This window comes from Lynx rufus, unplaced genomic scaffold (assembly GCF_022079265.1).
Source record: "Lynx rufus isolate CCGP_SWC_20201006 ecotype Redwood Valley unplaced genomic scaffold, mLynRuf1.p SCAF_2, whole genome shotgun sequence".
NCBI classification, from domain to species: Eukaryota; Metazoa; Chordata; class Mammalia; order Carnivora; family Felidae; genus Lynx; species Lynx rufus.
The window spans coordinates 43,370,741-43,385,455 of NW_025814834.1; the positions used below are offsets into that span (position 1 = coordinate 43,370,741).

General features: G+C 44.4%; 1 long non-coding RNA gene across 2 annotated transcripts in view; it reads right to left on the bottom strand.

Moving 5' to 3' along the window:
- Window positions 1–13,914, bottom strand: part of LOC124516478 (uncharacterized) — a 37,610-nt gene extending 23,696 nt beyond the window's left edge. For both annotated transcript variants that reach the window (XR_006963049.1, XR_006963048.1), the window contains exon 1: window positions 13,781–13,914. This is a non-coding gene — a long non-coding RNA (uncharacterized LOC124516478). The remainder of the gene's footprint in view (window positions 1–13,780) is intronic.
- Window positions 13,915–14,715: the final 801 nt, after the last annotated feature.

Here is a 14,715-nt window from a genome sequence, read left to right on the forward strand (position 1 = left end):
TGGTCAAGCACACTTGTTCAGATCCATTCTCTCTGTTTCCACGAAGCTTTGATAAAGGATCCCATCTCTCTGGCTCCTCCTCCATCAACCGTGAGTGACCACATCTGTCTTTGGACACACGCCTTAAGGCTACCTTGAGGGTGAGGCATGTCAGCCTAATTCATAACTGCATGATAGTGTTGCTAACAAACATTCACAGGAAGCTCGTCAGGGACCTAGAAGTATTCTTAGCCCTCTCAGAGGCTAACTCACTTAACCTCTACAATTAACCCTACCCTAATTTCTGTTATTGTCATTGCACAGAGGGGACGTCTGAGGCACAGGGGACACCTGAGCTGCAGGAATTGAAAACAACGTGGTCCAGCGTTACTCGGCTGAGAAGTAACCGAGACAGGTTTTAAACACAGGCAGTCGGGTTCTGGAAGCCGCGTTCTAACCACTGTGATATACTGCCTCTCCCTATGAAGAGGACAGACAAAGAAGGCGGGCCGCTTCAGCCATCAGTCCCAAGACAGAATTATATATCCACTCAGGTATTACAGAGATCATTATAGAGTAAAATACAGCAAATATTTTGGTCTGAGTATTTTTGGACTGTAACCATTTAAAAGCAACTTTCATTTTATTGGCAGGAGAATTACAGATTTCTATGCTATAAACAGCAATGGACTGAGGCATAAATAAAAAAAAAACTTTAACCATTTTCTATCTTTTGTAGAGAGGAAAGGGAGTTTTCTGTAGCCCATAGGCGTTTTGTTGGTGGGTTGAGAGGTCTTTCTTTATGCAGATGGGCTTTCTGGCTTTAAGTCTACTGGAAGCTTTTATTTTCTAGATCTTGCCTGACAACCAGTGTTTCACTCACTGTGGGCCCCACACAGCCTCTCATAAAATATTTTGCTTCTAAGTGAGTTGTGAAAATGGGACTCACAAAATGATGACAGAAATATTGCTTTTAAAACCTTCCATAAGGCTTCATGGTAACAAAATAGAATGTATGAGGGGGGAAAAACGTTTAGTTGGTGTTACAAAGGTGTACAGGAAATAGGACAGGGTTTCTATTTATTTGAAGCTACTGAAAAAAAAATCATTTAAGGCCATAATATACTCATACAACCTCTTTTGTTAAAAATAATATTGAGATTGTACCAAAATAATTTCCCTAGAAATTACATAAGACACAGATAACATTAATTTCAGTGACTTATTACTAGATTAAAATGAGGAAGTACCTTCTATACACTGTTAAGAGGAAAATTAGAAGAACATTCTCCTTGTGAAATTTCAATGAAGGGCAAGTGACAAGAAGACATCCCGGATATTCAGAGCCTTGGAAACTATACTCCCTGTGTACTATTTCTGACTTCATTATTAAGGATGTGTTTTAGCAAAACACAAAAGCAAACCCAGTTGAGGAGGAAATCTGAGCTGTAACAAACAGGGAAGCTAGCCAAGCAGTGCAGTATAAAGAAAGTCCCCAGTGCAAACGTGGAGCAAACCCAGAAGGTCCACACAACACCGGTAGACAGTCTGGTCTGGAGCCATGTCCTAGTGCTATGGCGAATAGGCATACTTTCTTCCAACAGTCAGAATCAGAAATGGCACATAGAACCTTCGAAAAAATATTACAGATTTTGCAAAGAAACCAAACATGGTGTGATCTGGGGCACGGTAGAGGAGAAAAGCCGTGTGACCTTGATGAGTGAAGAATTCCCCTGACAAGTACATGAGGTTAGGCGTAGGGCATGGCGTGTCTTTCCCTGCTGGCCAGTTACCCTGCTCAGCTCTGCAGTAAATACTCTTTATGTGGTTATAGCGCGACTGCTCTTCTTTACAGGTGTAGGGCCGAATGGAAATTACTAACCTTGACAACATAAAAGTAAGGGTATAACCAGCCCAAATTGGGAAACTTATGGGGAGGAGAGGTATAGGAACGTATGGGAAGATAATTTCTTCATTTGACCTAATGAGAGTGAAGAGATACTATCGCGAAGTAGAGATTTAAGGGTACTATTTAGTTACGAAAGCACAAGTATAAAGGAACCACCTGCTAATAAGTACTCCCACCGACACTTACCGTGACATAAAATCTGTGATTTACTTCAGGTTATTATTGTCCTGAGGGGGCAAAAAAAAAAAAAAAAAAAAACAAAAACAAAAACATTCTATCCCCTCTTCAGATTTCTCTAATTCAAGACACCTCTGATTCCGAGAAGCTCCTCCTGATTACCCAGACACCCCAACTTTAGAAAACACTGTTGATCTCTTCTTGTGGCAAGCACAGCTGCTGAGCACATAAAACAGAGTACACAAACGATAATCATAGTCCTTCACGATCAAAATCCTGCTCTTGGCTGGTAAATCTCCAGCCCTGTCCCATCTGCAGGCATACTGTGGTCCAACTCGAAGCCATCCTTCAAAAAGCCCTTTCTGGCCAGTGCCTGATAGTCCCATTTGGAAAGGATGGTCTGACATTAATAGAAAGATCACGGATTTATGTGGTCAGACCGGGCTCATGTCCTGCTTCCGTTGCTTATTTCTCTGAAACTTCACATTATTTAATCTGTCCAAACTTTAGATTCCCTGTGTGTAAAAGGGAGGCAGTGGCATCCACCTCACAGGTGGTATTGATGATTAACCGAAATAACATTCGAGACATTTAGTGAAGCGCTTGCCACATAGTGGGCTGCAATTTCCCTCCCTTCCCTTCATAGATTAAATCTATTGTGTTGAATATGAAGTGTTCTTAATATATCTGATCTTCATTTCTTTCTATTTAAACACCTGTGAGCATCAGTAGAACTTTTATGAAGTGTTCTTTCATGTCTAAATTTCCACAATTCTGTGCCCGGGACCCTAACTGAACACAGAGCCATCCTAGTCAAGCAGGTCCTGGGCTGGACCAGAAACTGGATTACTGCTGCCACCTGGTGGTTACAAGGGGGAAATCTGAGGCCGCGTTTCTTAGAAGCCTATGTGCTAAGGTCCAAATGGCCATGGGCCGCCTGCCCTGCCCCCACTCCATTTTATGTTAGAACCTGGTGAAGGCAAGATGCCTCGATTTGTTTCTGACAGCAGTTTGTGGAAAGGGAGATGCACACTGCTTTGTTTTCACCTTTTGGATTAGATCAAGGTCAAGAATGACATGGGCAAAAATGTAAAGTTGAATCTGAGGGTCTGACATTCTTTCCAATTTCTCTTCCTCATAGCATCTTTGATTTCCCTTGTCTTCATCATATATATGCAATTTGTTCCTCGGATCAAAAGCTGTTCAGAAAAAACACTCTGACGAAATAATTCCCTCTAGGGTATAAGTGCTAATGAGGATTAATATTAACATGTAATGTTTGCATTTTTACTCTTTTTTAATAGAGGAGTTATATGTACATGATACAAATTCTAAGTTCTCCTCCGAAACCGCCGAATTCCATTCCAAGGGCACCTTTTTATTCATATCCTACCAGAGATTTTCTGCCCATGTACAAATATAACTTTTTATTATGTTTAAAAGGCAAATGCTATACAAGTTATTCTGCATCTAGCTCTTTTCACCTAATGTATCTTAAAGATTATGTCATGGTATTTGCACTTTTAACAGGAATTAAAACTCAACCCTCCTCGGGGCAAAAAGAACACACCTCTGTGGAAGTGGAGTGATCATCAAGCTGGGATAGAGGAGGTTTGTGGCAGTGAGTCTCGAACTTTAGTGAGGATATGAGTCACCCGGGAAACTTACAAAATAGGTGGAGTCCATTTCTGATTCAATAGGCCTGGGGTGGGGCTGGGAATGACCTGTTTAATGAGGAGTGTGGTTGATCCTAATGCAGGCTCTATAACAACACTTTGAGACTCACTATTTAAAGGTAGAAGGTCTCAGCCCTGATAGCATATTAGAATCACCCGGGGAACCTCTAAAAATCATTACAGATTCTGATTAGCTTAGTCTGGGCTGGTTCCGAGGTAAATCTTACACATGGCCCGCATTAATGCAGTGACTCTCAAATGCTTACTGGAATCATTAGGAAAGCATGAAGAAACACTGATGCCTGGGTCACAATCCTAAGAGGTGAGGTCGTTGGTCTAGGGTGTGGCTGGCCTACTGTATGCTTTTAGAGTTCCCCAGGTGATTCAGATGTACAGCCAGGGTTGAGAAAACCTGTTTTAAGAACGTGCGTACTGTAATTCCAGAGTCACGACAGGTGACGCTGACAGATCAAGGAATGTGCTTGTGTCCCGCACCACTATTTTGTATAGACATGGGAGAGCAGAAGTAAAGCTAGCATGTTACCCTTCTCTGTTTTCTTCTTTCTAATAAACAGTTTGCAATATTCACTAAATATTTGTTCAGTGGGAACACTTTCTGTCATTAGTATAGTAGGACAGTATGACAGTTAACTGTCCATTTTTGACCTATAAGACCAATGAAACGAGTTAAACATGAAGAGAGGGCTAAACCCCATTTCTAGCAAAACCAGATTTGGGCTGGTCATACTCCTGAAAGAGAGTTCCCCATGGTCTGGTCACAGGTATTTTCTTCATTCCTCTGGGCCATGACAATTGGATTGGCAGAACCATTGCTGAAACTTCTGTGATGAGACCCCATCACGCAGTTTCCATATTAAGCTCCATCAACTGCTTTCGACAAAGACCAGCATAGAGCTGAGGATACAGCCAGTATTCTATTTCCAACTGCCAAAATAGGTTGGCGGCTTTTTTAAATTAAAGTATAATTGGCAAATACCATTATATTAGTTTCAGGTATATAACATAATATTTGTATACACTGTGAAATGACAGGCTTACTTTTTTTAAACCACTCTTTCCAGTGACCTCTCTGGATGGCAAACAAATTACTTTTTTGTTTTTTAACTTGATTGGGCACAAGAACAAGGAGAGAACTGTTAATATTTCTCCGGCTGTGCACTCTGGCAAGACACCAGCTTAAGCTGTTTAATTTACAGCAATATGGCTGCGGGCAAGTCAGCCTAATGATGGAAACTAAAGATTTAGAGTTAAATATTAAATTTATCTTCGTCTTTATTTCTTGCTGTTTCAACCAATAAAAAAAAACGCCTCTGGGATATTCTAGTGTGAGCGTATCTAGCTTGTGGTGCCTTACGTACAGCCAGAAAGACATTGAACTCTAAATTACACATGGAGCAGCCACAGCATTTGTTTCTTCTTTACTTTATGTTGGTGGTATAACCTCTACTAGTTGCGAACGTGATACACTTCACAGGTTCATGTCGAAAGTAGCTTGGCCCAGGTTTTCTGTTATGGGCTAATACACCCGCGTCTACGCAGAAGACCTACGTCTTTCTCTTTGGGAAATTTTCTATCAGCTGGGGCACTGGATAAGCCAACCAGTGAGGATGCAGAGGAAGGTGCTATGGTGAAGGCTTTTTCTAATTTGTGGCTCCTGCTATTTAAATCCAAGTTCATGGTTGATGAGTACGTGCCAGGGCTATAATCAAGGAAGGTGGATGGCCATTCACTTTTTTCTTACCCATTTACTGAAACAGCACAAACTAAATCCTGCCCTTGATGTTCTGGTGAAACAGCTCTCCAGAATGGTTCTCGATGCATTGGAAGGCAGTGTTTTCTTCTCCACTCTTACCTTGGATTAAGTCCTCTCCTGCTCTGGGTCCTGGTGATCCCTCCTTTCCTCTGAAAGTCTCCTCTTGGCTTTTGGACCTCCTCAGTTCCAGCTCCTCTTTCTCATCTGGTTGATGTCCTCTCTTTTCTTCGCCGGTTCCCATCTCTTCCGTGACCCTTAATGTGGACACTCACAAGCTTCTGTCCTGTGCCTCTTCTGTTCTCAGTCCATCTTCTCCCAGGCCATTCCTCCACTCCCGTAGTGTCCACTCCTGTCCATGTGTCGATGACTCTTGGCCCCACATCTCAGCTCCAGCCTTTCCTGAGGCCCACATCCTGTGGGTCTAACTCAGTCCACACGCCACAGCATTGCAAACACAACCAAACCGATTGTACTACTTCACTCCATATAACCAATTCCTTCTCTCTTTTTTTATTGAGTAAATTTGACACATGACATTGTGTAAGTTTAAATATAGAGCACATTGCTTCGATGCATTTGTGTGTTTTAATACGATTGCCAATGTCCAATTTCTTCCCGTGTCATCAGCTTCTCAATCTGGAAACTTCTCCCTGGCTCGTCACCCTCAATCCTGTAATGGCAGAAAGAGCTGTCGAGTCTTCTGCCTCCACTTCTGCTTTGTTTACATATCATTCCTCTCTTGGGCTATTCCTATAACTTCCTACCTGGTTCTCCTTAATTCCAGGATTTCCCCCTTCTGCTTTACATTATGCTTTTTAAGTCTTTTGCTAAAATAAAATGTATTGCTAAAATCAGATCAAACCAAATCAAATCCTTTGACTTACCATTGCATTCAGAATGAGGTATTGGATCGGGGCACCTGGGTAGCTCAGTCAGTTAAGTGTCCAACTCTTGACTTGGGCTCAGGTCATGCTCTCACGGCTGTGAGATCAAGCCCCACATCAGGCTCCGCGCTGGATGCGGAAACTGCCTGAGACTCCCTCCGCCTCCCCCTCAGCCCCTCCCCCCACTAAGGCAAGCACGTGCATGCTCTCTCTCCCTCTCTAAAAAACATAATAAGGTATTGGAGAACCTTCACAACGAGGCACAAAGTTACCAGCAATGGAGCTCAAACCCGATATTCTAGTATCCTTTTCTGCCCTTCTCCCATGCTCTTGTTGCGCCAAACTCTTTCCATTACCCGAAACACCATTTTATGTTTCCATTAAAAAACACTTACCGAGCATCTGTTACATCACAAGCCCTGAGCTACTGCCAAGAACACAACAAGGTGCAATACCTTTGTCAACTGCCCTTAATCCTGGTTCTACTGTATGGTTTTAATCTAGCCACAACCTGCTTTAAAAAAAAGTTTTTATAATATAGTAGTAAAATGTGGATAACTGGATCTGTTCAATCTACTGAACTGGTTGGGCACCGTGTGATTCGATGCCTCAGAGCTCTTGCACATGCTGTCCTGGTTTCCTGAAGTCCCCTTTACCTAGACTTACCCTCCACTCCTGGTCTTTCACTTCCACCCCCTTCCCATCTACCCGGTAGACTCCTGCATGGAGGAGAACTCGGGCAACGGGTTGCAACCGAGAAGGAGGGCTGTACATGCTGACCATTTACTGAGCACTTATTACCTATGAGGTCCCTGTTAAGTGTCGTCCATGCTTTTTCTCACTGAACCCTCCCAACAACCCTCTCAGGTTTTCACTGTGCCCTCATTTTACAAATGAGGACATTGGGGCCTAGAGAAGTAAAACGACTTTCCCAGCAGCTCAATGCCAACACTGACACTTCATGCCAACCCTACACTGCTCCCCGCTCACAGCAGGTGACAGAGAAGTAGAACACAAAATCCTATTTGTGCTATGAATGCAACCATACAAAACATGCCTAAGAAAGAAGACCGGTAAGGGGCACCTGGGAGGCTCAGTCCGTTAAGCATCTGACATCGGCTCAGTTCACGATCTTGTGGTCCGTGAGTTCGAGCCCCATGTCGGGCTCTATGCTGACAGCTCAGAGCCCGGAGCCTGCTTCGGATCCTGGGTCTCCCTCTGTCTCTGCCCCTCCCCCGCTCATGCTCTGTCTCTCTGTCAAAAATAAATAAACATTAAACAATTAAAAAAAAAAAGAAGACTGGTAAGAAATACCACAATGTTTGGGGTGGTGGTTGTGTTCAGGTGGTAGGGATATTGGGCACCTCACCCCCACCCCAACAGCTGAAATGTCAGCTGCTTGCCTTTCGAGACTGTCCCATTTCCCTGACCCCCAAGAAAGGCCGCCCACTCTGTTCCTGGGGCATATTTTCAGACAGCTCTATGGCACTACTTGCTATGTGATTTTCCTGTTTGCCTTGTTTCACCTGATAGATTGAGCTCCCCAAGGAAAACAGACTATGTGTTTTCATATCTTTCAACCTCCAATGCCTTGCAGAGTCCCTGGAATATAAAAATTAAAAAAAAAAATGCCTAGTGGGTGTTTGATAAATGCATGAATGAACGGTCTCGGGTCTAGGCTTTATGAGCCCTAGGATATCTTTTGCAACTACTCAACTCCGGCTTGGTGATGCAAAGGCAGCCATAGAGCATACACAAATAAATAACCATGGGAGTGTTTCAATAACACTTTCTTTATGGACAATAAAACTTGAACTTCATGTAATTTTCACATGTCAAGAGACATTATTATTCTTCGAGTTTTCCCCCCACCATGTATTGAAAACTGTAAAAACCCTTCTCGGGGTAGACTGGACAAAAACAGGAGGCGGCCAGATTCGCTCTGTGGACCGTGATTTGCCAACCTCTGCTCGGACTCCTCCAGGTTACCCGTCATCGTTCTCAGCATGGGGACTGTCCCACTGTCCCACGTGTAGAGACGGTGGAGGAGAGGAGCTGTGGGGTGTGTGGCGCGCAGCTCACCACCCAGGCCGCGAAGCACGCCGGCAACGCAGCCGCGCGGCTCCACGGACACCGGAACTCAGGTCACTGCTGGAAACTCCCCACTCGACGGCGTATAGTGACCTGGTAAATCTCCCAGAAAGTCATGTTTTTCTACTCATCAACAGAGTTACTAGTTAGCCTCCTAGGGAGAAAAACTGAAAGGTTTGCGAATAGCGTCGCTATTTAAAATCGGGAGCAGTGGGCAGACCGTGAGCAGTTACCCGGGAAATATGCGGACGTGTGCGTTCAGGAAGGCTGCAAGGCCCATCCGAGAGTCCGCATCCAAATGCGGCTTGTGCGCCAGATAGCTTTTGATCTGTTACAAATAAAGGAATTTGAAATTCCCAAACAAAGCAGAACTCCAGAGGATTGTGCCAAGGTAATGGGATTATAGCACTGAAAACAGGTCAATGGAAAGACACCTGCATTTTGAAGTGACACAAATAGCTCAGAAGTGTGGGGCTGCTGCTTCTCTTAACCTAGAAGTGTTTCTGGAGCTTGGTAGAAGGCCACTCCTTACGTAAAACTTATCTCTCCTGTTAAAACAGTCTTTCCTTGCTGCTTGAGTGTCTCTCAGGGAGGTCACTAGGGGGATTTGCCAGACTTCAAAGCAGGGAAAAGAAAAAGCTTTGCAATAACACAGTCTGGCATCTATATAAATATATCAACTACCCCGTATCTCCAGTATTAATCTCACACTCAGTGGGGTTCTGAAACGTTGAAGAAAGTGAATGCTAACATTTTAGGAGAGTTTAATAAATGGTCGACCAGCAACAGCTTGCGACGACCAGCTGTGTGGCGGGACGGGCCTTCTGACTTCTTCGTTCTTCCGTGTATTCATTTGTAACATGAGCTGTATCAGACCGCGAGGCTCTTTTCTGCTCTATGATTTCAGGATTATAATATATATTCCTATACTTGTGGAACCTGAGTTTCACTAGAACTTACCAACATTTGGGTAGAAAAGGCACACAACCCTCTCTATGTGGTATTCTGGCCAACAACCCTTAGCCTGGCATTGAGCGAGAGGACAATCACACAAATTCCAATGGTGAGATAGTCTACAAAACCACTGGTCTTCCACTGCTTGGAAGACAAAATTTTACATTTTAAAAAATAAGTCACAAGGACTATTCCAGATTAAAAGAGACCAAAGAGACATGGTAAGATACAACTATTGGGACATGTGAAGTAATGTGACTAGAGACCATACATTAGTTAAAATATATACAGTACATAATACAATTGTGTGTGTGTGTATTTATATATATATATATATATATATATATATATATTACATAGTACATAATAATGATATTGTGGTTGTATAAGAGAATGTCCTTGTTAGAAAATACAAGCTGAAATATTCAGGGGTAAACTGTCATGGGGTCTATAACCTACTTTCAAATGGTTCAGGAAAAAAGTGTGTGAGTGTGTGTGTGTGTGTGTGTGTGTGTGTGTAGAGAGAGACAGACAGACAGAGAGACAGAGACAGAGAAGATACAGCAAATGTGGCAAGAGGCCAGCAACTTGTGTGTCTGGAGGAAGGGTATAAAAGCTTTTGTTGTACTATTCTGTCCACTTTTCTAGGGGGCTGAAATTTTCCAAAACTGAAGTTGGGGGGAAAAACATGAATGAGTCAGACTTCCTGTCACTTCAGGTGCCCTGGAGAAAGAGAAGAACCAAGGAAAGAGGAGCCCGGGGCTGAGGAAAAGTAGGGTTTTCTTTGTTGGACGTTGAGGACTTGGACATATATAAACCACATAAAGGGGAAAATGAGATACTGGAGGCCGGGCTAGACAGATAAGAAAGTCAGACAAAGATGCTCCTAGGACCCACTATTCTTAGAGAAAGGACTAGAAAGAGGGCTCCCTCTTAACAGTGGAAGACAAGTCACATTTCCAGAGCTGACCAGAACAATTACCCACGGGGCAAAGGACTTGTCCCAAATGTATAGGGAAAATCTGGACAAATCTGATCAGGAAAGCCCAGAAGGGTCATTGTGGCGCATTTGATGCACCATTAGATTTGTCTTGAGATGACCGAGTTACTGAGAGAGGGGATTTCGGGGAACACAGGTGGGCAGGATGCTGAGAGAAAACAAAAGGAGAGGATAGAAATAAGTGGAGTCCAGGCCTGCTTAATTGGTAGCCCAATGGGGATCCCAACCAGATGGCATTTCCAGCTCAGCCCAGTGAGACAGCATTGAGTGGAGCAATGGATACTTCCAGCAGACACAATGGGCCTTGGTTTTATGTCTGTCACCATCAGAGCTTCCCAAGATGAACCACAGAGGAGTATGTTAGATGCAAAGTCTGAATGTAAAAACATGGGAGCCGTGATTCTCACATGTTAGTGAACTTCGGGATCACCAGGAGGGCTTGTTCAAACCCGGATGGCGGTGTCCCACCCAAGAGTTTCTGATTCACTAGGTGTGGGGGGGGGAGGGGGGATTTGCATACTCACCAAATGCCCAAGTGATGCTGACGCATCTGGTCCTGGGCCCACACTGTGAGAACTACTGACACAGCAGAAAGGAAACGAAAGAAAAGTCTTATCCAGAAAGCTGTGGAGCCCTGAACAACACGGTGAAAGGACAAAGTTAGCAGCCTTTTCTTAAGCTGCCTTAAAAACAGATTAAAATATTAAAAGCTTGGCTGAGTCTCCAAAAAAGTCACAGGGAAACAATGGAGGATATTGCCTTGCTGCAGAAGGAGAAAGAACCGTGACTGGAGGGGTGGAACTGAAGGGTGAGGAGGGTGGGGAGGGGAGCAGCTAGCTGACGTGCTCCTTCCTTCTCAGCAAGCCCCTAGAGCCACGGGCTCCGGTTCAGGAATCTGCTGAGGGCAGCTCTCCAACACAAACCTGCAGGGAAAGAGGATTCATGGCCTGAGCTATGCTTGCCTCCCTCAGCCAAGGAGGCCAACCCCCTGAGGCCACACGGCCTGTTTCCTAAGGCCTTTCCTGACTCCTGTGCCAGGCGAAAACCAGCTCAGCGGCAGGTGAGCAAGCTCAAACCTCCCTGGCTTCTCACACCATTTTTATTATAATAAGAACAAGCATTTATTACACGTTTGCTAAGTGCAGAACCCTCATCGTGGCCCCATGAACTACGTGATTACACGTCTATTACAGATGAGATATCTGACCCTTGGACGGGTTGACCATCTCGCCCAAGGTCCCACAGCGAGTAAGAATTGAGATAATCAGTGCTTCCTTGCTTCTCCTCCTGGGGAGAGGAAGTTCCACCGAAGAGACAGAAGGTGTGGGGGCATGAGCCAGAAGAAAGGAGAAGAAATGAGGAATGGGGGAAAAAAAAACAACAGATGCCCACCGCAAAAGGAAAGCTTCGACATTCATGAACACCTAGCTGCTCCTTCTGGAATCATTGTGTGAGAAAATCTTACATCCATGAACTGACCTATTTTCTCCTTGGTCTTCTGCGTTAGAAATCCCTCACAATGTAAAGCAAATAGTGCAGAATGCCAGAATCTCATACTCTTAAACCAGCGAGAGTGTGTCTTCAGTTCAGGCCTGTTTTCTGTACTCAGTGCCGACAGCTGGACTGTCACCAGCTGGTGACACCGTGAAGGGAAGACCAGGGAGCATCTGGAAGATACTGAGGGGCTGAGAGGTGTGGCTTAGTTGGGGAGGGAGGGAGGCATCACAAACATGAAAACAAGCCTGCAGCACTGACTTAGAGAGCTTTGATCTGTTTGTGAAGCTGGTAAAAACGGCCCCACAGGAACCAAAGCCAAATCCAATATTGTAAAGAGACATTTACTGGAGAGCAACTTCCCTCCTAGTTACATATTTGCATGTGGTGTAAAACTGCTAAACATCTGAAGAAGGGAAACGCTGGGAATCTTACGACTTAACTAGAAGCCACACTAATGCCTTCAGCCAAGATGAAGACAGAAACAATGCCTGCAGCCTCTACGCCGTCACCCAGGGTTGCCATGGGGAGAACTTGCTTATTTTTTCTTCTCTAGACCCTTGATCATCATGAGCAAAACCAGAAACATATGTCTACGGCAATTCTGGAAGGAAAATTCACTTCTCTCGTGCTGTTTCTGATAATAAAAAAATCAAGCAGAAATGAATTCCAGCTTTTTTACAATTCAATGATAACACTTAATCTTGAATTCTTACCTTCTAAATTATTGGTTGCATCTCAGGGCGCTTAGTTTTTGGGCAAATAATGGCAAAGGGGTGAATGACTGAAAAGAGCTAAGTATCGATTGAGCTAACAAACTACTAAGGGCTTCTAAGCATTTAGGAGGGGATCTTTTAATTCTCATGGTACTTGTCAAAAAATAAATAAATCGCATGAAAAGACGTTTCATCTGTCATGCTGAGTTTCAGGGAGATCATGCGATCTCCAGAGAACCAGGAAGAAACTCCTGGCCGCTAGAGTTCAATGAAAAGCGATAGGTAATCAGATCCAAATGGGGAAACGGAAATTTGATATTTTCTGTTCTATTTCAGTACCGTCTGCTATATTTAGTTTTATGGTTGGAATCCGTGTGATGAATCTATATAGTTTTGTTCTCAGTAATTTCTCTTTAGTCTATCAGTGGATCACACGCCATGACAGTTGGAAGCAAGTGGGAAGCTCTAAATTGCTGCAGAAATGGCATCCAGCCTACCAGGGAAGCAGGCAGAAGGAGAGGGTCATACAGAGGAGGCCCTAGGCACGCCTGGATGGCTCAGCTGGTTAAACACCCTACTCTTGATTTCCACTCAGGTCATGATCTCACGGTTCATGAGTTCCAGCCCCAGTTAGGCTCTGCACGGTCAGCACAGAGCCTGCTTGGGATTCTCTCTCTCTCCCTCTCCCTCTGCCCCTCCCCCTCTTGTGCTCACTCTTTCTCCCAAAGTAAGTAAAGAAACATTTAAAAAGAAAGCAGAGGACCTGAAATCATATTAAGAAGGAGCACAATCCATTAGAGACTGGTGCTTTTTTTAAATACTCTGTTTAATGTTGCAGGACAAAGGCAGGCAGACTGAGCTGCACATGGTTCTTTTTGTTGTTGTTGTTTTCAACATTTATTTATTTTTGAGAGACTAAGCTTGAGCGGGGAAGAGGCAGAGAGAGAGAGGGAGACACAGAATCCCAAGCAGACTCCAAGTTCTGAGCCATCAGCACAGAATCCGACGCGGGGCTCAAACTCACAAACCGCGAGATCATGACCTGAGCCGAAGTCTACGCTCAACCGCCTGAGTCACCCAGGTGCCCCCAGCCGCCTATGGTTCTTAAAGCCATTAGTTAACTCACCACGTTCAAACCTTCTCATTCGGTGACATATGTAATTTAGAGATCGCTGCTGGAATTCGCATAGGAATTCCAGAGGGGAGGGAACTCCTATTCCCCAGGAAAGCCAGGCCCCCACGGCTCCCAAGAAGCCGCAGATATGGTGCAGGATGCATGAGCTGGGGAGGAGGAAATGAGCACTCCAGCAAAGCATTGCAGGCTTTCGTGAGTAGCCCGTCCTCTAATGTCTACGTGGCCATGTGAGCCGGCGGCCTGTCAGTGAGAAGGGAGGATAACTTAAGTGAGGTGATATTAGGAAACCTATTGGACAGCAGAGTCACACTTGTTTACTGGTCAGCATTATGGGTAAAAAAGGCAGATAGTTTTCATCACAGTCTCCCTCCTGAATTAAACAAGGTTGTCCTCTACCCCAGCATCTAGGCAATGCAAACACATCCTTTTGCTTTATAGGCAAAATGATGCAGTTTGGTGTAACTACTCTTGCCCCTGATGGGTGAGGAGGTGAACCTCTCTTTACACAGAAAGGACATCCCAGTGCTGAAGGCCACCCTTGAGTTCAGAGCCTCTATCTGGGCTCATGTCTCATGAGGTCAACTTAAAACACGGCTTATGCCCGGGCTCCTTGCTGCCACGTCTTTTTCATTTGTTATTCAGCCCCGAGGTGGATATCATGTGTTCTGCTTTTCAGGCCCACGTAGATCTGTGCTGAGCAGCCCTTCACACACGGGAGGGTTCACTGTGTATCAGGAACATAGCACTGGTGAACCTGTTGGTTCAAGCCCAACTTGCAAATCTCAAGAGACTAGCGCTGACATCGTCAACAGGTCTGAGTTTTGTATTTGTCTACTTCACGGGATGCTTTAGTCTCTATTAACTCTCCCTTTGGTCTTTATGCCACATTACCTTTGGGGGTTTCAAAGTACTGGCATAATTAATAT